Source organism: Mobula hypostoma, chromosome 7 (genome assembly GCF_963921235.1).
Source record: "Mobula hypostoma chromosome 7, sMobHyp1.1, whole genome shotgun sequence".
In the NCBI taxonomy this organism is placed as follows: Eukaryota; Metazoa; Chordata; class Chondrichthyes; order Myliobatiformes; family Myliobatidae; genus Mobula; species Mobula hypostoma.
The window spans coordinates 104,245,037-104,261,730 of NC_086103.1; the positions used below are offsets into that span (position 1 = coordinate 104,245,037).

Below are 16,694 nucleotides of genomic sequence, written 5' to 3' on the forward strand. Positions count from 1 at the left end.
CAAAACCGTCTCACAGAATGCTGAGCCCAATATCAAGGTCATTTCAAATTCCCTTGTCTCCTAAGACATGTGCTAATGTTTCCTCTAAAATCCATGTCTGTTTTCCAAAAAAAACCCAGCCTATGGAAATGGAACAGAACCTGGACACAAAAGGGCAATCTTCCCTGATCTACTTTTGCCCCAGATCACAGAAATGACAAGGACATTATGATATCTGTCAATGAGTGAAATCAAGTGAACAACAGTAGCCCTGAAATTATGTTTAACTAACCAATGCTATGTGCATTTTTTTACAATAGCTGCCAGCAGCAGCAAAGAAAAAGTTGTGACTTCATGCAGAGATGTAAACGTGAAAGTTCAAGCAGGCGCTGCATTGAAGTATTCAGGGAGTGCTGTTCCGACAGAGGTGCCATCTCTCAGAAGAGGCCCGAAACCCAACTCCAGGGTAAATGTGGAATATCTTGGAGCACTACACTGAAGAAGAGCAGCTGAGCTTCACTTCTGTCCTGCCCAATTCTTACCCCTCATTCAACATTACTGAAGAACATTTTACCATCATTCTTTTGGGATCTTGCGGTGCATCGAGGTCCCTACAATAAACAGCAAATCATTTCCAAAAGTATCTCATTATCTGAAAATCAATTCCAGACTTCTGTAGGTCATGAAAAGCACAATCTATACTGAAGTTCTTTTTATCTTCTGATGGTCACTGCAGGAAATGATGACAATTTCTGCTTTGTGTTTTAGTATATATCCTGAACAAAGGTTTCCACATTAGTCTATGCGAAGGAAACTGGAGGTTGTAGATGCCTCTGCCAGTGGTTTCTTCACAGTGCAAGGAGGCTGTGGAATTTCAGTAGCTGGTTTATTTTATTCATCAGTTGATTCTTCTTAGTGAAGTGACATAATCTCGTAAGCGTACATACATCAGCAAAATGAAAGTGGCAGCAATCTGCCATGTTTGCTTATTTTATTGCTCCAACTCTTTCTGTTCTGTTCCACTGTTCGCTGTTCAACCAATTCAGTTGTTCACCTACATAATTTGCATGCGTGTAACCTGATGCAGTCATTGGCCTACACAATATGGGTGTGACACTCCCAGCAACACTCTGGTATATATTATGAATCAGAATCAGCAGAACTTCCTCACTCTTCAGAAGCCATATTTTACTGCAAGAAAACTCAACCTTTCCCATGGATTTTTGTTGAACTACAGTCTAGAAGATAATTTAGACAGTCAAGTAAGTAATGTTGCATCAAAATATGTGATTGAAAAGTGTGTAATTGATGATTGTAACTTTTCACCTGGTGATACTGGACAGAGGAGGTGGGTTAATGCAGTATCTTGATTTTTAAATATACGCTAAGGGTCACGTGTTTTTCTGTACGATATTGAAGATGAGTCTGAGATGTTACTCACAGGATTTCATCTGTTTTGATTGGCAATGTACAAGCTGTGAAGTGAAGTGACAAATGACAGTAAAGCCACTCTCTGATGTAAGCAAACAGTCCTTGGGGGTAACTTAAGTAGACCACTCAACTACATAATCAGCAAAATCAATAGAGAATTAATTAGTATTACAGCATAAATATTGAAGCTTTCAGCTGCATGTCAAGAAACCGCTTACATTTTAAATAATTGTAGGAGTGATTAGACTTGAAAGTGAAGGGAGTGGCGGTAAAAGACTTGCTAAACTATTTTCCATTAATCACTCTGAATGAGACAGGTTCATCTCAGCAGTTTGAATCACATTTGAATGTCTCTAGTTTAGGAAGAATATTTCATCCTAATTGCTATTTGTGCTCTTAGTTCTGTTCAATTGTCTGTACTACATGGACCTGACCCCATAGATGCCTCTGTGTGGTCGTTCCATTACACAATCATGTGCATTCTTTTTTTGCCGCATTCTCAAAGATTATGAAACAGCTTTTTAAAACACCACAGCCTTCAGTGTGTGTGGACCCTTGCACAGAAATATGATCCACTTTGTGTAAACTGTTTATTTAGAGTCTGTTCCTGGAGCAAAGTGCAGTCACCTGACCAAACAGTCCTCCATCTCACCGTCAAGCAACAGGAGCAGGCCACTCTTTCCCACAAGCCCAACACCAGTTAGCTATATCAGAGCTGTGTGCTGGTCCACAGGTAGAAATGGCAAATACTGGACAGTATTGCTTTAAGGTGAGAAGGAAGATGTCAGAGGCAAGTGTTTCACTCAGTGCCAGGAACATGTTGCCAGGGCAAGTGGTAGAAACAGACATGAAAGCAATGTTTTAAGAGCAGATGTACAGGCCAGCAGTGCAGGCAGATGGGATTCGTTTTGATTGGCACTGTGGTTGGCAGGGCAACATGGGCTGCAGGGCCTGTTCTTGTGCTGTAATCGGTTCCATGTTCTATGTACTTAATCTTAATCTGCCCAACTTGTTTCTGTGCTCTTCTACACAAAAAATAATACCAGTGTGTATGTGTTTTTTTAATGAATTAAGTTTGTAAGTATGTCAAGAGACAGATTTCCATCAGCCATTGTACAACAAAATACTTGCCCATCTTCCATATTAACTCCTTCAATCACCTGTATTATTTTATTAATCCCCTAAACTCAAAAGGGAATATAAACCAGTCCTTAACTTCTAGAATTGATGTTTATTTTGATTCAATGTTTCAGAGTCAACACCTAATTAAGTATGAAATTGCTTACACTATGAATTTCTAACAAAGGTTCAGATTAATTTTTTTTTCCCTGCTAAAAACACACTAAAAGTCAGTAGCTATGCCCTGGTGTCATCTCAAACTCCTCCAGTTACGCTGCACATACAAACTCCTCCAGTTACACTGAATTTACAAACTCCTCCAGTTACACTGAACATACAAACTCCTCCAGTTACACTGCACATACAAACTCCTCCAGCTACACTGTGACATACAAACTCCTCCAGTTTCACTGAATTTACAAACTCCTCCAATTGCACTGCACATACAAACTCCTCCAGTTACACTGAATTTACAAACTCCTCCAATTGCACTGCGACATACAAACTCCTCCAGCTACACTGCAGATACAAACTCCTCCAGTTACACTGAACTTACAAACTCCTCCAGTTACACTGAACTTACAAACTCCTCCAGTTACACTGAACTTACAAACTCCTCCAGTTACGCTGCACATACAAACTCCTCCAGTTACACTGAACTTACAAGCTCCTCCAGTTACACTACAGATACAAACTCCTCCAGCTACACTGCACATACAAACTCCTCCAGTTACACTGAACTTACAAACTCCTCCAGTTACACTGATCTTACAAACTCCCCCAGTTACGCTGCACATACAAACTCCTCCAGTGACACTGAACTTAAAAAACTCCTCCAGTTACACTGAACTTACAAACTCCTCCAGTTACACTGAACATACAAACTCCTCCAGTTACACTGAACTTACGAACACCAACAGTTACACTGCACATACAAACTCCTCCAGTTACACTGCACATACAAACTCCTCCAGTTACACTTCACTTACAAACTCCTCCAGTTACACTGAACTTACAAACTCCTCCAGTTATGCTGAATTTACAAACTCCTCCAGTTACACTGAACTTACAAACTCCTCCAATTACACTGCACATACAAATTCCTCCAGTAACACTGAATTTACAAACTCCTCCAGTTACACTGCACATACAAATTCCTCCAATTACGCTGCACATACAAACTCCTCCAGTTACACTGAACTTACAAACTCCTCCAGTTACACTGAACTTACAAACTCCTCCAGTTACACTGCACATACAAACTCCTCCAGTTACGCTGAACTTACAAACTCCTCCAGCTACACTGCAAATACAAACTCCTCCAGCTGCACTGAACTTACAAACTCCTCCAGTTAAACTGCACTTACAAACTCGTGCAGCTACACTGCAGATACAAACTCCTCCAGTTACACTGAACTTACAAACTCGTCCAGTTACACTGAACTTACAAACTCCTCCAGTTACACTGAACTCACAAACTCCTCCAGTTACACTGAACTTACAAAATCATCCAGTTACACTGAACTTACAAACTCCTCCAGCTGCACTGAACTTACAAACTCCTCCAGTTACACTGAACTTACAAACTCCTCCAGTTACACTGAACTTACCAACACCTCCAGTTACACTGCACATACAAACTCCTCCAGTTACACTGAATTTACAAAGTCTCCAATTACACTGAACTTACAAACTCCTCCAGTTACACTGAACTTACAAACACCTACAGTTACACTGAACTTACAAACTCCTCCAATTACACTGCACATACAAACTCCTCCAGTTACACTGAACTTACCAACACCTACAGTTACACTGAACTTACAAACTCCTCCAGTTACACTGCACATACAAACTCCTCCATTTGCACTGAACTTACAAACTCCTCCAATTACACTGAACTTACAAACTCCTCCAATTACACTGCAAATACAAACTCCTCCAGCTGCACTGAACTTACAAACTCCTCCAGTTACACTGCACATACAAACTCCTCCAGTTACACTGCAGATACAAACTCCTCCAGTTACACTGAACTTACAAACTCCTCCAATTACACTGCACATACAAACTCCTCCAGTTACACTTCACTTACAAATTCCTCCAGCTACACTGCAGATACACACTCCTCCAGTTACACTGCACATACAAACTCCTCCAGTTACACTGCAGATACAAATTCCTCCAGCTACACTGCAGATACAAACTCCTCCAGTTTCGCTGCACAAACAAAATCCTCCACTTACACTGCACATACAAACTCCTCCAGTTAAACTGAATTTGCAGACTCCTCCAATTGCACTGCACATACAAACTCCTCCAGCTACACTGCACATACAAACTCCTCCAGTTACACTGAACTTACAAACTCCTCCAGTTACACTGAACTTACAAACTCCTCCAGTTACACTGAACTTACAAACTCCTCCAGTTACACTGCAAATACAAACTCCTCCAGCTGCACTGAACTTACAAACTCCTCCAGTTACACTGCAGATACAAACTCCGCCAGTTACACTGAACTTACAAACTCCTCCAGTTACACTGAACTTGCAAACTCCTCCAGTTACACTGAACTTACAAACTCCTCCAGTTACGCTGAACTTACAAACTTCTCCAGCTACACTGCAGATACAAACTCCTCCAGTTACACTGAACTTACAAACTCCTCCAGTTACGCTGCACATGCAAAATCCTCCAGTTACACTGAACTTACAAACTCCTCCAGTTACACTGAACTTACAAACTCCCCCAGTTAGGCTGCTCATACATCTCCTCCTTTTACACTGCACGTACAAACTCCTCCAGTTACACTGCACACACAAGCTCCTCCAGTTACACTGAACTTACAAACTCCTCCAGTTACATTGAACTTACAAACTCCTCCAGTTACACTGAACTTACAAACTCCTCCAGTTACACTGAACTTACAAACTCCTCCAGTTACACTGAACTTACAAACTTCTCCAGTTACACTGAACTTACAAACTCCTCCAGTTACACTGAACTTACAAACTCCTCCAGTTACGCTGAACTTACAAACTCCTCCGGCTACATTGCACATACATTAGATTAACTTAATGTTTAATTTGTAATTCTGAATTGGTTTATTATTGTCACAGGTACTGAGATATTGTGAAAAAAACTTTTGTTTGCGTCCTATCCAAACAGATCATTCCATACACAAGTATGTCTTCAATTTGCAAATTCCTTTTATTTTTTTAAATCACATTTCAGCATGAAAAGATGCAATGCTGGAGTCAACTGCAAGGCTCCCCAATTTCAAACCTAACTTATCATGAATATTAATACATACAAAATGCGGAGGAACTCAGCAGCTCAGACAGCATCTATAGAAAGGAATCAACCGTTGATATTTTGTGCCAAGACCCTCATATTTACATCCAAAGTTCTCAAGGATCACAAAATCTTGCCATGCTAGTGCTATATGTTTTCTGAATGGTAAACACTGCAGATCTGATAGGCTGTAGGCTGGCTGTCTAGCACAGAAATAATTAGGATGGCAGATGGTTGATACAGCTAATTTGGCTGGATGTTCCCAATCCTCTCTAATGCTGCTGTAAATGCACTAATCTCGTTACGTTTCATGCTATCCATCACACTCCTGTTGATACCTTATGGAAAGGCTTTGGAGTGCATCACTCAGTGTAGAACACTGAGGCTCTAATTGGCTGTTAGTATCGAAGTATTCATGTGATTTGTTCCTTTCAATATTAACCCTCAGAATGATGATGGTGGCATGAGTGATCACGGCAATGGCATTTAAAGATTATACTCTTCCTGAACATAGTCATTGGCTGGTACATCACTGGCAAAAATATAACTTACTGCTAACCTGCCAAAGCTTGAATCTCATTCACATTTTGCAAACACAAGGCTGTGCAATACTTAGCCATCCAAGAAGTTACAGATAAAGGCAAATGCTGCGCAATCTTTTGCCAGTACCTGACTATAGAATGCAAGGGAAACCATTTATAAAATAGCTGAAGATGGTTGGCCCTAAAACGCTGTCCAGATGAATCCTGCAGCAATGGATGAGACGCTAAGATCAAAGATCTTTAGGGAGCAATTATCTGGATGAGGTAATGGCTGCTGAGTAATTGCAAAGATTTTCCTTCATGCTCTGCTCGATGAGTTAATAGAGGACCTTCCACTGACTTCAATACTCCCGAGGCTTTGTTGTGATGTAGAGAGTCAAGTGTTAAAGGCTTTTTAAAGATTTTAAAGATTAGCTTGTCACATGCATATCAAAACATACAGTGAAGTGTGTCATTTGCGTCAATGGCCAAGACAGTCCAAGTATGTGCTGGGGGTAGCCTGCAAGTGTCACCAGTCTTCTGGTGCCAAAATAGCAAGCCTACAACTTACTAATAAAATAGCAAGCCTTCAACTTACTAATAAAATAGCATGCCTACAACTTACTAATAAAATAGCAAGCCCACAACTTACTAATAAAATAGCATGCCTACAACTTACTAACTCATTAGTCATTGGAATGTGGGAGTAAAAATTGGAGGACTCAGAGTGAACCCATACAGTTACAGGGAAAATGTTCAAACTCCTTACAGACAGCAACAGGAATTGATAGACTAACTGTTTCGCTACGGTGTCACCATAGTGATTCGAGTTGGAAACACTAATCTGGAAATTCCACAAGGCATTCCTTGGAGTAATTTTTCCCAGTATGACTAGCATAATTTCAGTCCTGTCTAGTTATAGACAAATAATGTGATTTTTCCAAAGAATGATTGTTCAGGAGCCTTATGGGGAAATTGGATCATGCTGACCCAGGAACACCTGATATAATGCACTTCTGGGACAAGCAGAAGTTCTGGCTGTCAGCTGTGGGATTTCAGGGAGACTCCCAGCCTCCCCGATTGCCAAATCTGCACCAGGTGTATTGAGATGCAGCTCCTTAGAGACCATGTCAGGGAACTGGAGATGCAGCTCACTGACCTTCTACTTGTTAGGGAAAGTGAGAAGGTGATAGACAGGAGCTACAAGGAGGTAGTTACCCCAAGGATACAGGAGACAGATAAATGAGTAACTGCCAGGAGAGGGAAGGAAGAACATCAGACAGTGGAGAGCACTCCTGTGGCCATTCCCCTCAACAATTAGTACTCCATTTTGAGTACTGTTGAGGGAAATGACCTACCTGAGGGATCCAACAGTGGCCATGCCAGTGGCACTGAGTCTCGCCCTGTGGTGCAGAAGGGCAGGGAACTGAAGAGGCAGCAGTATTAGGGGACTCTGTAGTTAGGGGGACAGATAGGTGATTCTGTGGACACAAAAAGGAAATATGGATGGTAGTTTGCCTCCCAGGTGCCAGGGTCCACAATGTTTTTGAACGCATCCACAATATCCTAAAAAGGGAGGATAACCAGCCAGAAGTTGTGGTACATATTGGTACCAATGACATAGGGCAAAAGGGGAGGAGGTCGGTATGATGTTATGGGCATCATTGAGTCACGGCTGAAAGAAGGTCATAGTTGGGACTTTATCATCAAAGGATAAATTTTGTATCAAGAGGACAGACAGAAAGGTATAGACAGTGGTGTGGCTCTGTTGGTAAGAGATGGAATTACATCTTTGTAAAGAGGTGACATAGGGTCAGAGGTTGTTGAATCTTTGTGGGTGGCGTTAAGAAACTGCAAGGGTAAAAAAACATTATGGGGATCATATATAGGCCTCCAAATAATAGCCAAGATGTATGGTTGAGTTTGCAACGAGAGCTGGAAAGGTCATGTAATAAAGGTAATGTCACAATTGTAATGGGAGACTTCAATATACAAAGGGATTGGGAAAATCAGGTTGGTGTCAGATTGCAAAAGAGTGAATTTGTTGAATGCCTATGAGATGGCTTTTTAGAGCAGCTTGTGCTTGAGCCTACTCGGGGAAAGGCTACCTTAGATTGGGTGTTGTGTAATAACCCAGACTTTATTAGTCAGCTTAATATAAAGGAACCCTTAGGAGGCGGTGATCATAATATGATTGAATTCATTTTGTAATTAGAGAGGGAGAAGCATAAATCACATGTATCAGCATAGCAATAGAATAAAGGGAATTACAGAGGCATGAGTGAGGAGCTTGCCCAGGTGGATTGGAGAGGGATACTGGCGGGGATGACGGCAGAGCAGAGATGGCTGAAGTTTCTGGGAATAGTTCATAAGGTGAAGGATAGATATGTCCCATAGAAGAAGAAGTTCTCAAATGGCAGAGGTAGGCAATTGTGGCTGACAAGAGAGATTAAGGACTGTATGCAAGCCAAGGAAAGGACATATAATGTAGCAAAAGTGATTTGGAAGCTTTTAAAATCCAAACAAAAAGCAACTAGAGAAGCTAGAAGAAGGGAAAAGATGAAATATGGGGGCAGACTAGCCAATAGTATAAAGCAGGAAACCAAAAGTTTTTTTTCAGTTATATAGAGTAAAAGGGAAGCGAGAGTTGACATTGGACCACTGGAAAATTATGCTGGTGAGGTAGTAATGGGGGACAAAGAAATAGCAGACGAATTTAATAAGTACTTTGCTTCGGTCTTCACTGTGAAGGCAATAGCTGTGCACTAGAGGTCCACGACTGTCAGGGAGCAGGAGTGAGTGCTATTACTATTACAAAGGAAAATGTACCGGGCAAACTGAAAGGTCTTAAGTTGGAGAAGTCAGCTGAACCAGATGGACTACATCCCAGAGTCCTGAGAGAGGTTGCTGAAGAGATAATGGATGCATTGGTCATGATCTTTCAAGAATCATTTGATTCTGTCATGGTACCTGAGGACTTGAAGATTACAAATTTCACTCCACTCTTTAAGAATTGTGGAAGACAAAAGAATGGAAATTATAGGCCAGTTAGCCTAATACCAGTGGCTGGGAAAGTGTTGGATTCCATTATTAAGGACAAGATTTCGGGGTACTTGGAGACCAATGATGAAATAAGTCAAAGTCATCATGGTTTTTGTAAAGGGAAGTCATGCCTGACAAATCTGTTAGAATTCTTCGAGGAAGTAACAAGCAAGGTGGACAACGGGGAGGCATTTACTTAGATTTTCAGGCATTTGATAAAGTGCCTCACATGAGGCTGCTTAGCAAGATAAAATTCTATGGTGTTACAGAAAATATTCTGCTATAGATAGAGGAATGGCTGACAGGCATGAGACAGTGAGTGGGAATAAAGGGAGCCTTCTCTGGTTGGCTGCCAGTGACTAGTGGTGTTCCTCGGGTCAGTATTGGGACCACTACTTTTCACATTGTTTGTCAATGATTTAAATAGTGGAATTGATAGCTTTGTGGAAAAGTTTGCAGATGATACGAAGATAGGTGGAGGGGCAGGAAGTGTTGAGGAAGCAATGCGATTGCAGCAGGACTTAGACAAATTGGAAGAATGGGCAGAAAAGTGGCAGATGGAATACAGTGTTGGGAAATGTATGATAATGCATTTTGGTAAAAGGAACAAATGTGCAGACTATAATCCAAATGGGAAGAAGATTCAAACATCCGAGGTGCAAAAGAACTTGGGAGTCCTCATGCAAGACTCCCAGAAGGTTAATTCACAGGTTGAGTCTGTGGTATAGAAGGAAAATGCAATGTTGGCATTTATTTCAAGGGCAATAGAATATAAAAACAAGGAGATAATGCTGAGCCTCTATAAAACACTAGTCAGGCTGGACTTGGAGAATTGTTGACAGTTTTGGGCCCCTTATCTCAGAAAAGATGTATTATCATTGGAGAGAGTCCAGAGGAGGTTCACGAGGATAATTCCGGGTTAACATATGAGGAGTGCTTGGCAGCTTTGGGCCTGTACTCACTGAAATTTAGAAGATCTCATTGAAACCTACCGAATGTTGAAAGGACTAGATAAGGTGGATGTGGAGAGGATGTTCTCCTCTGATGGGGTATCTGGAATTGGAGGGCACAGCCTCAAAATTGAGGGGTGACCTTTTAGAACAGAAGTAAGAAGGAATTTCTTTTCGCCAAAGAGCGGTGAATCTGTGGAATGCTCTGCCTCAGACTGTGGTGGAGGCCAAGTCTGTGGGTATTTTTAAAGTAGAAGTTGATAGATTCCTGACTGGTTGGGGCATCAAAGGATATGTTTAGAAGGTGTATGAGGTTGAATGGGATCTGGGATCGGCCATGATATAATGGTGGAGCAGACTCAATGGGCTGAATGGCCCAATTCTACTCCTATATTTTATGGCCTAAGCAGCTTTAACCTCTTAGTGGTGGACTGGGACTCCTAGAAGGTTAGACTCAAACTCACATTTTGATCCATCAGGCTATTCCTACTCTTTCTCATAACATGACACTGACTCGCAACTTTGACTCAGCCGTCTTTCTGTTTCCCAAAACCCAGGTGGCCCCAATTCCTAAACTCTACTGCAACATACCAATGGATCTCCAGACACAATTCAACCAAGGCCACAATGACCTCCTCCAGTAACTCTTCTTCTGTTTGAAAGGCCAACTTGTTAGGCCGGCATCATTGCCCATCCCAGCTACTTCTATGATCACAGCCTGACCCTTCCTGAAACTGATTGTAGTCACCCTTCTGCACATCCCCCTACTGCTCCTAACATCAGTTCTTCTTGCAACCCAGACACTGATCCTACCTGAAAAGACTCTTATGGAGTCACAGAACACACCAGCACAGAATCAGGCTATGCCAAGCTATTAATCTGCTTATTCCCATTGACCTACAGCCCTCCATGACCCTCCCATCCATGTACCCATCTACATTTCTCTTAAATATTAAAATTGAACCCATGTCCACCACTTCCACTGGCAGCTCATTTCACACTTTTAACACCCTCTGAGTGTTCTTCTTCTTCATCTGACTTTTAATGGTGGTTAGCAGTCCAACGTAAAGGTGCGTTACTGTCTCCAATTGGACCAGAGTGTGGTGTAGAGAGCTGGGAATTAAAATCCCTACTTGTTCTTTATCAAATGAAAACTAGATTACCCCAAATTCGCCCAATTGATTGTAAATAATGAAAGACCATAGAACGAATTAAATTAAAGTCACTTCCATAAGTTCAAGTTTTTAAGTGAAAGCTATCAATTCCCAAAGATAGGAGTGAAGTCTACATTTAATTTCTTTCAACCTTATATTCTTCACACTGTAATAGATGTGTTTGACTGTTTTATAACGATGACAAAACCTACACACACTAGAGTGATGTTGTCCAACAAGATATAAGGAATAATTAAGCATAGTATGCGCAAAGTCTCAACCCATCTCTGTTTTCTGGGTTCTGAAGCGATTCAGAACAATTAATTGCTTAAGCTGCAATTATATTAAAACAAATGGTTTGATAAATGAAATTCAGGTCACCTGAAAGCATACAGCAGAAAAGACAGGTGTTAGTATTTCTGAAGACATTGCCCTTTTAACAAAAGCGATCCCAAGCATTTTGGCGGCCTGCTCCACTTCAAACAGGATATTCAAATACACAAGTGACCTTTGTGCCGAGCGTCTGTCGCCAATGTGCTATACAATGAGGAAACAAAAGTGATTTATCGTGGAGTTTGTGTTTGAAAGCAGCTCTGGCACTTCACTGAAAAACTTCTGAAATTCTAAAAGGAGATAATATTGCATGATTTAGTTTTCTAACCTGTAAAGAGGGATAATGGCGACTTATATGAGCGGCAGTGGTGGTTTAACCCTATAGGTGGTGCAAGGTACTACAGTCAAAAGAGTGTAGTTGATTTGCCTTCACTGTTTGATATCAAGAGGAGGAGGAAGAGTGTTGTACTTAATATGTAGACTTGCAGGTAGCAGGCAATTTATTTTTAGGTGTAAAGTACTTTATACTAACATATTAACATATGATTATGCATAGGATGTGTATGATTCGCCACATTTCAACAGCTGTATTTTAAATCCACTTTAAATACTCAATCAGTTATGTATTTTGGGTAAAAAGCATTTTCATATTGCTTTCCTGTTACAACAAAACAATTTCAGAGGAAAGTGGAAAGGAACATCCCTTTGTCATCACAGCATCAGGGAGCCTAAATACAACTGAACTCGAGGAGAAAGATATCAAATGAGGGTAAGCGTCATAGCTGTCTGAGGTACATCCTTCTTTTCTCAACATTGAGGTTTTATACATCTACATAAGTTTGAATCTATTTTAATATGGTAAAAACATGGTTAGATCAGGTCTCCGAAAGTGAGTTAGTCTTTTGGAGTTGTAAAGGAGAAGTCATACGTGGAGAGGTTAAGGAAGGGAATTCTGGGAAACAGAGGGTACAGCTATAGTAAAGCAATGAATACTTCAGAATCCAAGGGAGTGCAGTTATCAGGGTATTTGGCACTGTGTGAAGAAGGTTGAGAAGTATTATTTTATATCTTTCCAAGATGGAAGCCGATGAAGAGTCATTATGCAATAGGGTGGCGAACTTAAAATTGCATGACTAATAATGTATGAGAAGTGTCAGTCTTCTAACTGAATTTCAATTGCCTGAATTCCAACTGCATCATTTGTTTGTCAACCCTGATCCTGCCTTCTCTCAAGCATGGACAAAAAGCCTTAATTTCAAAGGTAAAGGGAGCGCATCTTTCCTTGACACCATGGCACCTTTTAACTGAATTAGGCATCAAGGGACACAATGTCCATGCAGTTTGGACAGCAGGCAGCCCAGAGCCAAATTGCTAAGCTCCTTTGCTGGCAACAGCAGCAAGAAATGTGGAAACATGCAGCAAATTCACCCCAGTGTTACTTGGACAACTGTCATTGACTTACTAAATGCTAATAGATTAGTATTGATATTTCTACTAAAATGCCAAACAGATGTTTCTGAAATTATGTGCTTAATTTCCTGTGTGATAGATATTCACCTTCCTGGACCCGAGAGGCTTATTGCCAACCTCGGCTTTCTACTGCAGCACCTTCCCAAAGTGTCAGAGTTGTTTGTGACAAAGTTAAATGTTCAACATATATTCTTTGCTCAACTTCTTGATGCAATTTTTCTTCGGTTCTTAATTTAATGTGCAAGCAGTAATCTGTTTGAAGTTAAAAGGACACCTGGGCTGGCTGCTAAGTGATGTGGTATATGAAGTAAAGTGACCATGACCACCTTGTCTGCATTAGCCAAACAATGACAACGGGGCTCGGTTAATTGACCTACATTAAATCAGACAACTACAGCTAAATTACTTGCACCATTGTCCTTGGACCATCTCTGTAAATTGCTTTATCCCTGCAAAGGTATAATGCAGATAATGTCATTTAGTTGCAAAACATCATAAATATTAGAAAGTATTGGGGACTGTTAGGAATGACAGGGAGAATGACAGCAAGATGGAGAAATGGAAAGAAGAACGAGAATTCATTCCTCAACCTTTGCTTTCTGCAATGGATGACTTGTTCAGCTGCAACTCATTGAAATGTTGCTTTAGTTTGTAAGAATTGTACCTGTGTTTTGAAATCCCTTACAGTTTGTAAATCTTTTGTAATTCAGATATATTTTATAAATCAGAAATCCTCTGAATGTTAAATGCATGTTAAGAACTATTTGTCTAAATTTAAACTGTGATTCATCACTCAGACTGTGAGTATTTGCAGCTAGAACTCATAGCAGAGATTAGACAGGGAAGTAAACTTGTCCTTGGAGTGGATGGATAACCTCCCTATAATGAGGATAGCCGTAGATATCTATATTGGATAGGACTTAAAATCTTCTTTTGAATTTAGGGCTTTGCAGACAAGGAACACAATACCATCACACTTGACTGGTCTTTAGCCTGAAGTGATTCCCTCAGGCTAAGAGTAAAGTTTCTTAATTTTGTACATTAATTGGGGCATCATATTTTAAGTTATTTAATAGAGGCTCCACCTTATCTCCCATGTTGATACAAATAGTGTTGTTGAGAAGAATGGTCGAGGAAATAACCTTGGTGGCCTGGCCGATATTTATCCCAAATATAGTGTTACTACAGTAGGTTATCTTGTCATTTGTGAAAACTTGGTTCAAAACTGGCTGATTTTTTCCCTACATTACAACAGTACTATATTTCAAAAATATGTCATTGGTTGTGAAGTTCTGTAGGATGTGCTGGAGTACTGGAAGATGCAAACTGGAATATTTAATTATTCCGTAAGCTCTGTAATTGCAATCCTGCATTCTCACATTTCAGATACAAAATCAGGATAACATCACTGACTTGCATGCCATTAAATGCATTGTATTGTGGTATCCATACAGTTCAAAGATGTAAAATTACTATAAGTTCCAAAACAAATAAATAATGCAAGGAAACAGAAATAATGAAATAGTATTCAGGGATACATGGGCTGTTCAGAAACCTTATGGTGGATGGGAAGAAGTTGTTCCTAAATCAGTGTGTGTAGGTCTCCAGGGTCCTACATCTCCTCCTGGATGGCAGCAATGAGAAAAGGGCAGCACCTAGATGGTGAGGATGCCATCTTCTTGAGGCACCAGCACTAGACGATGTCCTCGATGGTGGAGAAGTTTGAGCCCGTGATGGAGCTGGCTGAGTCCACAAACCTCTGCAGCCTTTTGCAACACTGTACTAAGATCAACTCACTGGTTATGCTTACTTACTGCCCGTCACACCACTGGCATTTAGGACAGCAATGAACGTCCTCCATCTTTGTCTATATAGAAGGATTCTCCATTGCTGTTTCTGTCACAATAGTTTTTTGACCAATCAATGTTGTTTGCACAGTGAGGGTGGTCTGTGTATGGAACCTGCTGTCACCAAACCAGGTAGGCACAGCTGGAATGTTTGAAAGAATTTTAGAAAGGTACATGGCCTCAGATTTATTATACTGATTTAAAATTCATAAAGGAAGGGTAATCAAGTCAAATTTACAAAGATTCAAAGTACATTTATTATCAAAGTATGTATGCAGTATACAACCCTGAGATACGTCTTCCCCACAAACAACCACAAAACAAAGAAAGACCATGGAATCTAGTCAAAGAAAAACATCATCCACCCCACCCAGCCCCCACTCCACACACATAAAATAAACAAATCACACAAATGGCAAAAATGAGTGAAAAACACAACAATTGAAAGAGTCCAGGCATATTCAGTTCAGCTCAGATTTATTATCCACAGGCCACCCCAATTCAAAATTGCCCAAAATAGCAACATAAAAAGGAGCGGCCAGAAATCAGAAACACATTATAACGTGAATTACAGAGTCCAATCCACAAACCATGTCAATTAATCCTTGCCCAAAACCCAGAATGGCACCATCCTCCGACGGCGTTAAAAGAGAGACAGATCATTCAAGCACAGGGACCTCGCCTGCATTTGGCCCATGACACTCTGAATCCAGCTACATTTATAAATGTCTTGTAACCCTCCTATGTTAAATGCTGGCATTATTTTGATAAGATCCAGAGAAGCTATTTCTCCTAACGGCAGGTAGGCCATTCAGAAATGACATCTAAAAGCAGTTTTATGTAGTAAGACAATATAAATCTGGGATTACATTCTTAACAGACTATGGATAATGTGGTATTATCAAGACAGTGTAAAAGAGATTTTGGTGGTAATGCAATCAAGAAATATAAATCAAACACAGGAACTGTACATTGAGGACTAGGTGAAAAATTACTTAATTAAATCGTGCTTAGAAAGTGGAGTCCTGTTCTTTTTATTCCTCATGATCTCAGAATCAAATAATTTTATAGTCATAGTTTTAACAAAATGACAAATGGATTAAGGCTCCCTGCATTTAATAGAAAGTTAAGATATACCAAAAAAAATCAATGATTAGGTTTCAGGTTTGAGCAATATTATTCATTCCTAAACGTTAATATAGTTTCAAATCTTCTATGTGATGAGCAATTGCTTATAATCAGCACATTTTCCTCCTCCTGTATTGATAAATTGGCTGGCTTACAAAAACAGTTATACAAAATGGATTATATTAATAATAGCAATGAAAAATGCATGAAAATAAAGAGTAATAATTTCCAGATATGCAGGGTATTTTTAATTATCTGAGATAATTACAATGCTCTGTTGGCAGCCAAAGCAGTCCTGTTGCAGCGAAGTCACATCTGATAAAGTAAGAAGAGCAGCAATAAATTTGTGGACAGTAATCTCCCACTAATATCAGTGAGTTAACAACCAAAATATTCTCTTCAGCGTTATTAATTGAAGAGTAA

General features: G+C 40.2%; 1 protein-coding gene across 2 annotated transcripts in view; it reads left to right on the forward strand.

The window, feature by feature from the left end:
• The first annotated feature begins 1,135 nt into the window (after nucleotides 1–1,135).
• LOC134349440 (ETS-related transcription factor Elf-1-like) overlaps nucleotides 1,136–16,694 on the forward strand; it is a 140,253-nt gene continuing 124,694 nt past the window's right edge. For both annotated transcript variants that reach the window (XM_063053744.1, XM_063053748.1), the window contains exon 1: nucleotides 1,136–1,241. The gene's annotated coding sequence lies outside the window, so the exon portion shown is untranslated. The remainder of the gene's footprint in view (nucleotides 1,242–16,694) is intronic.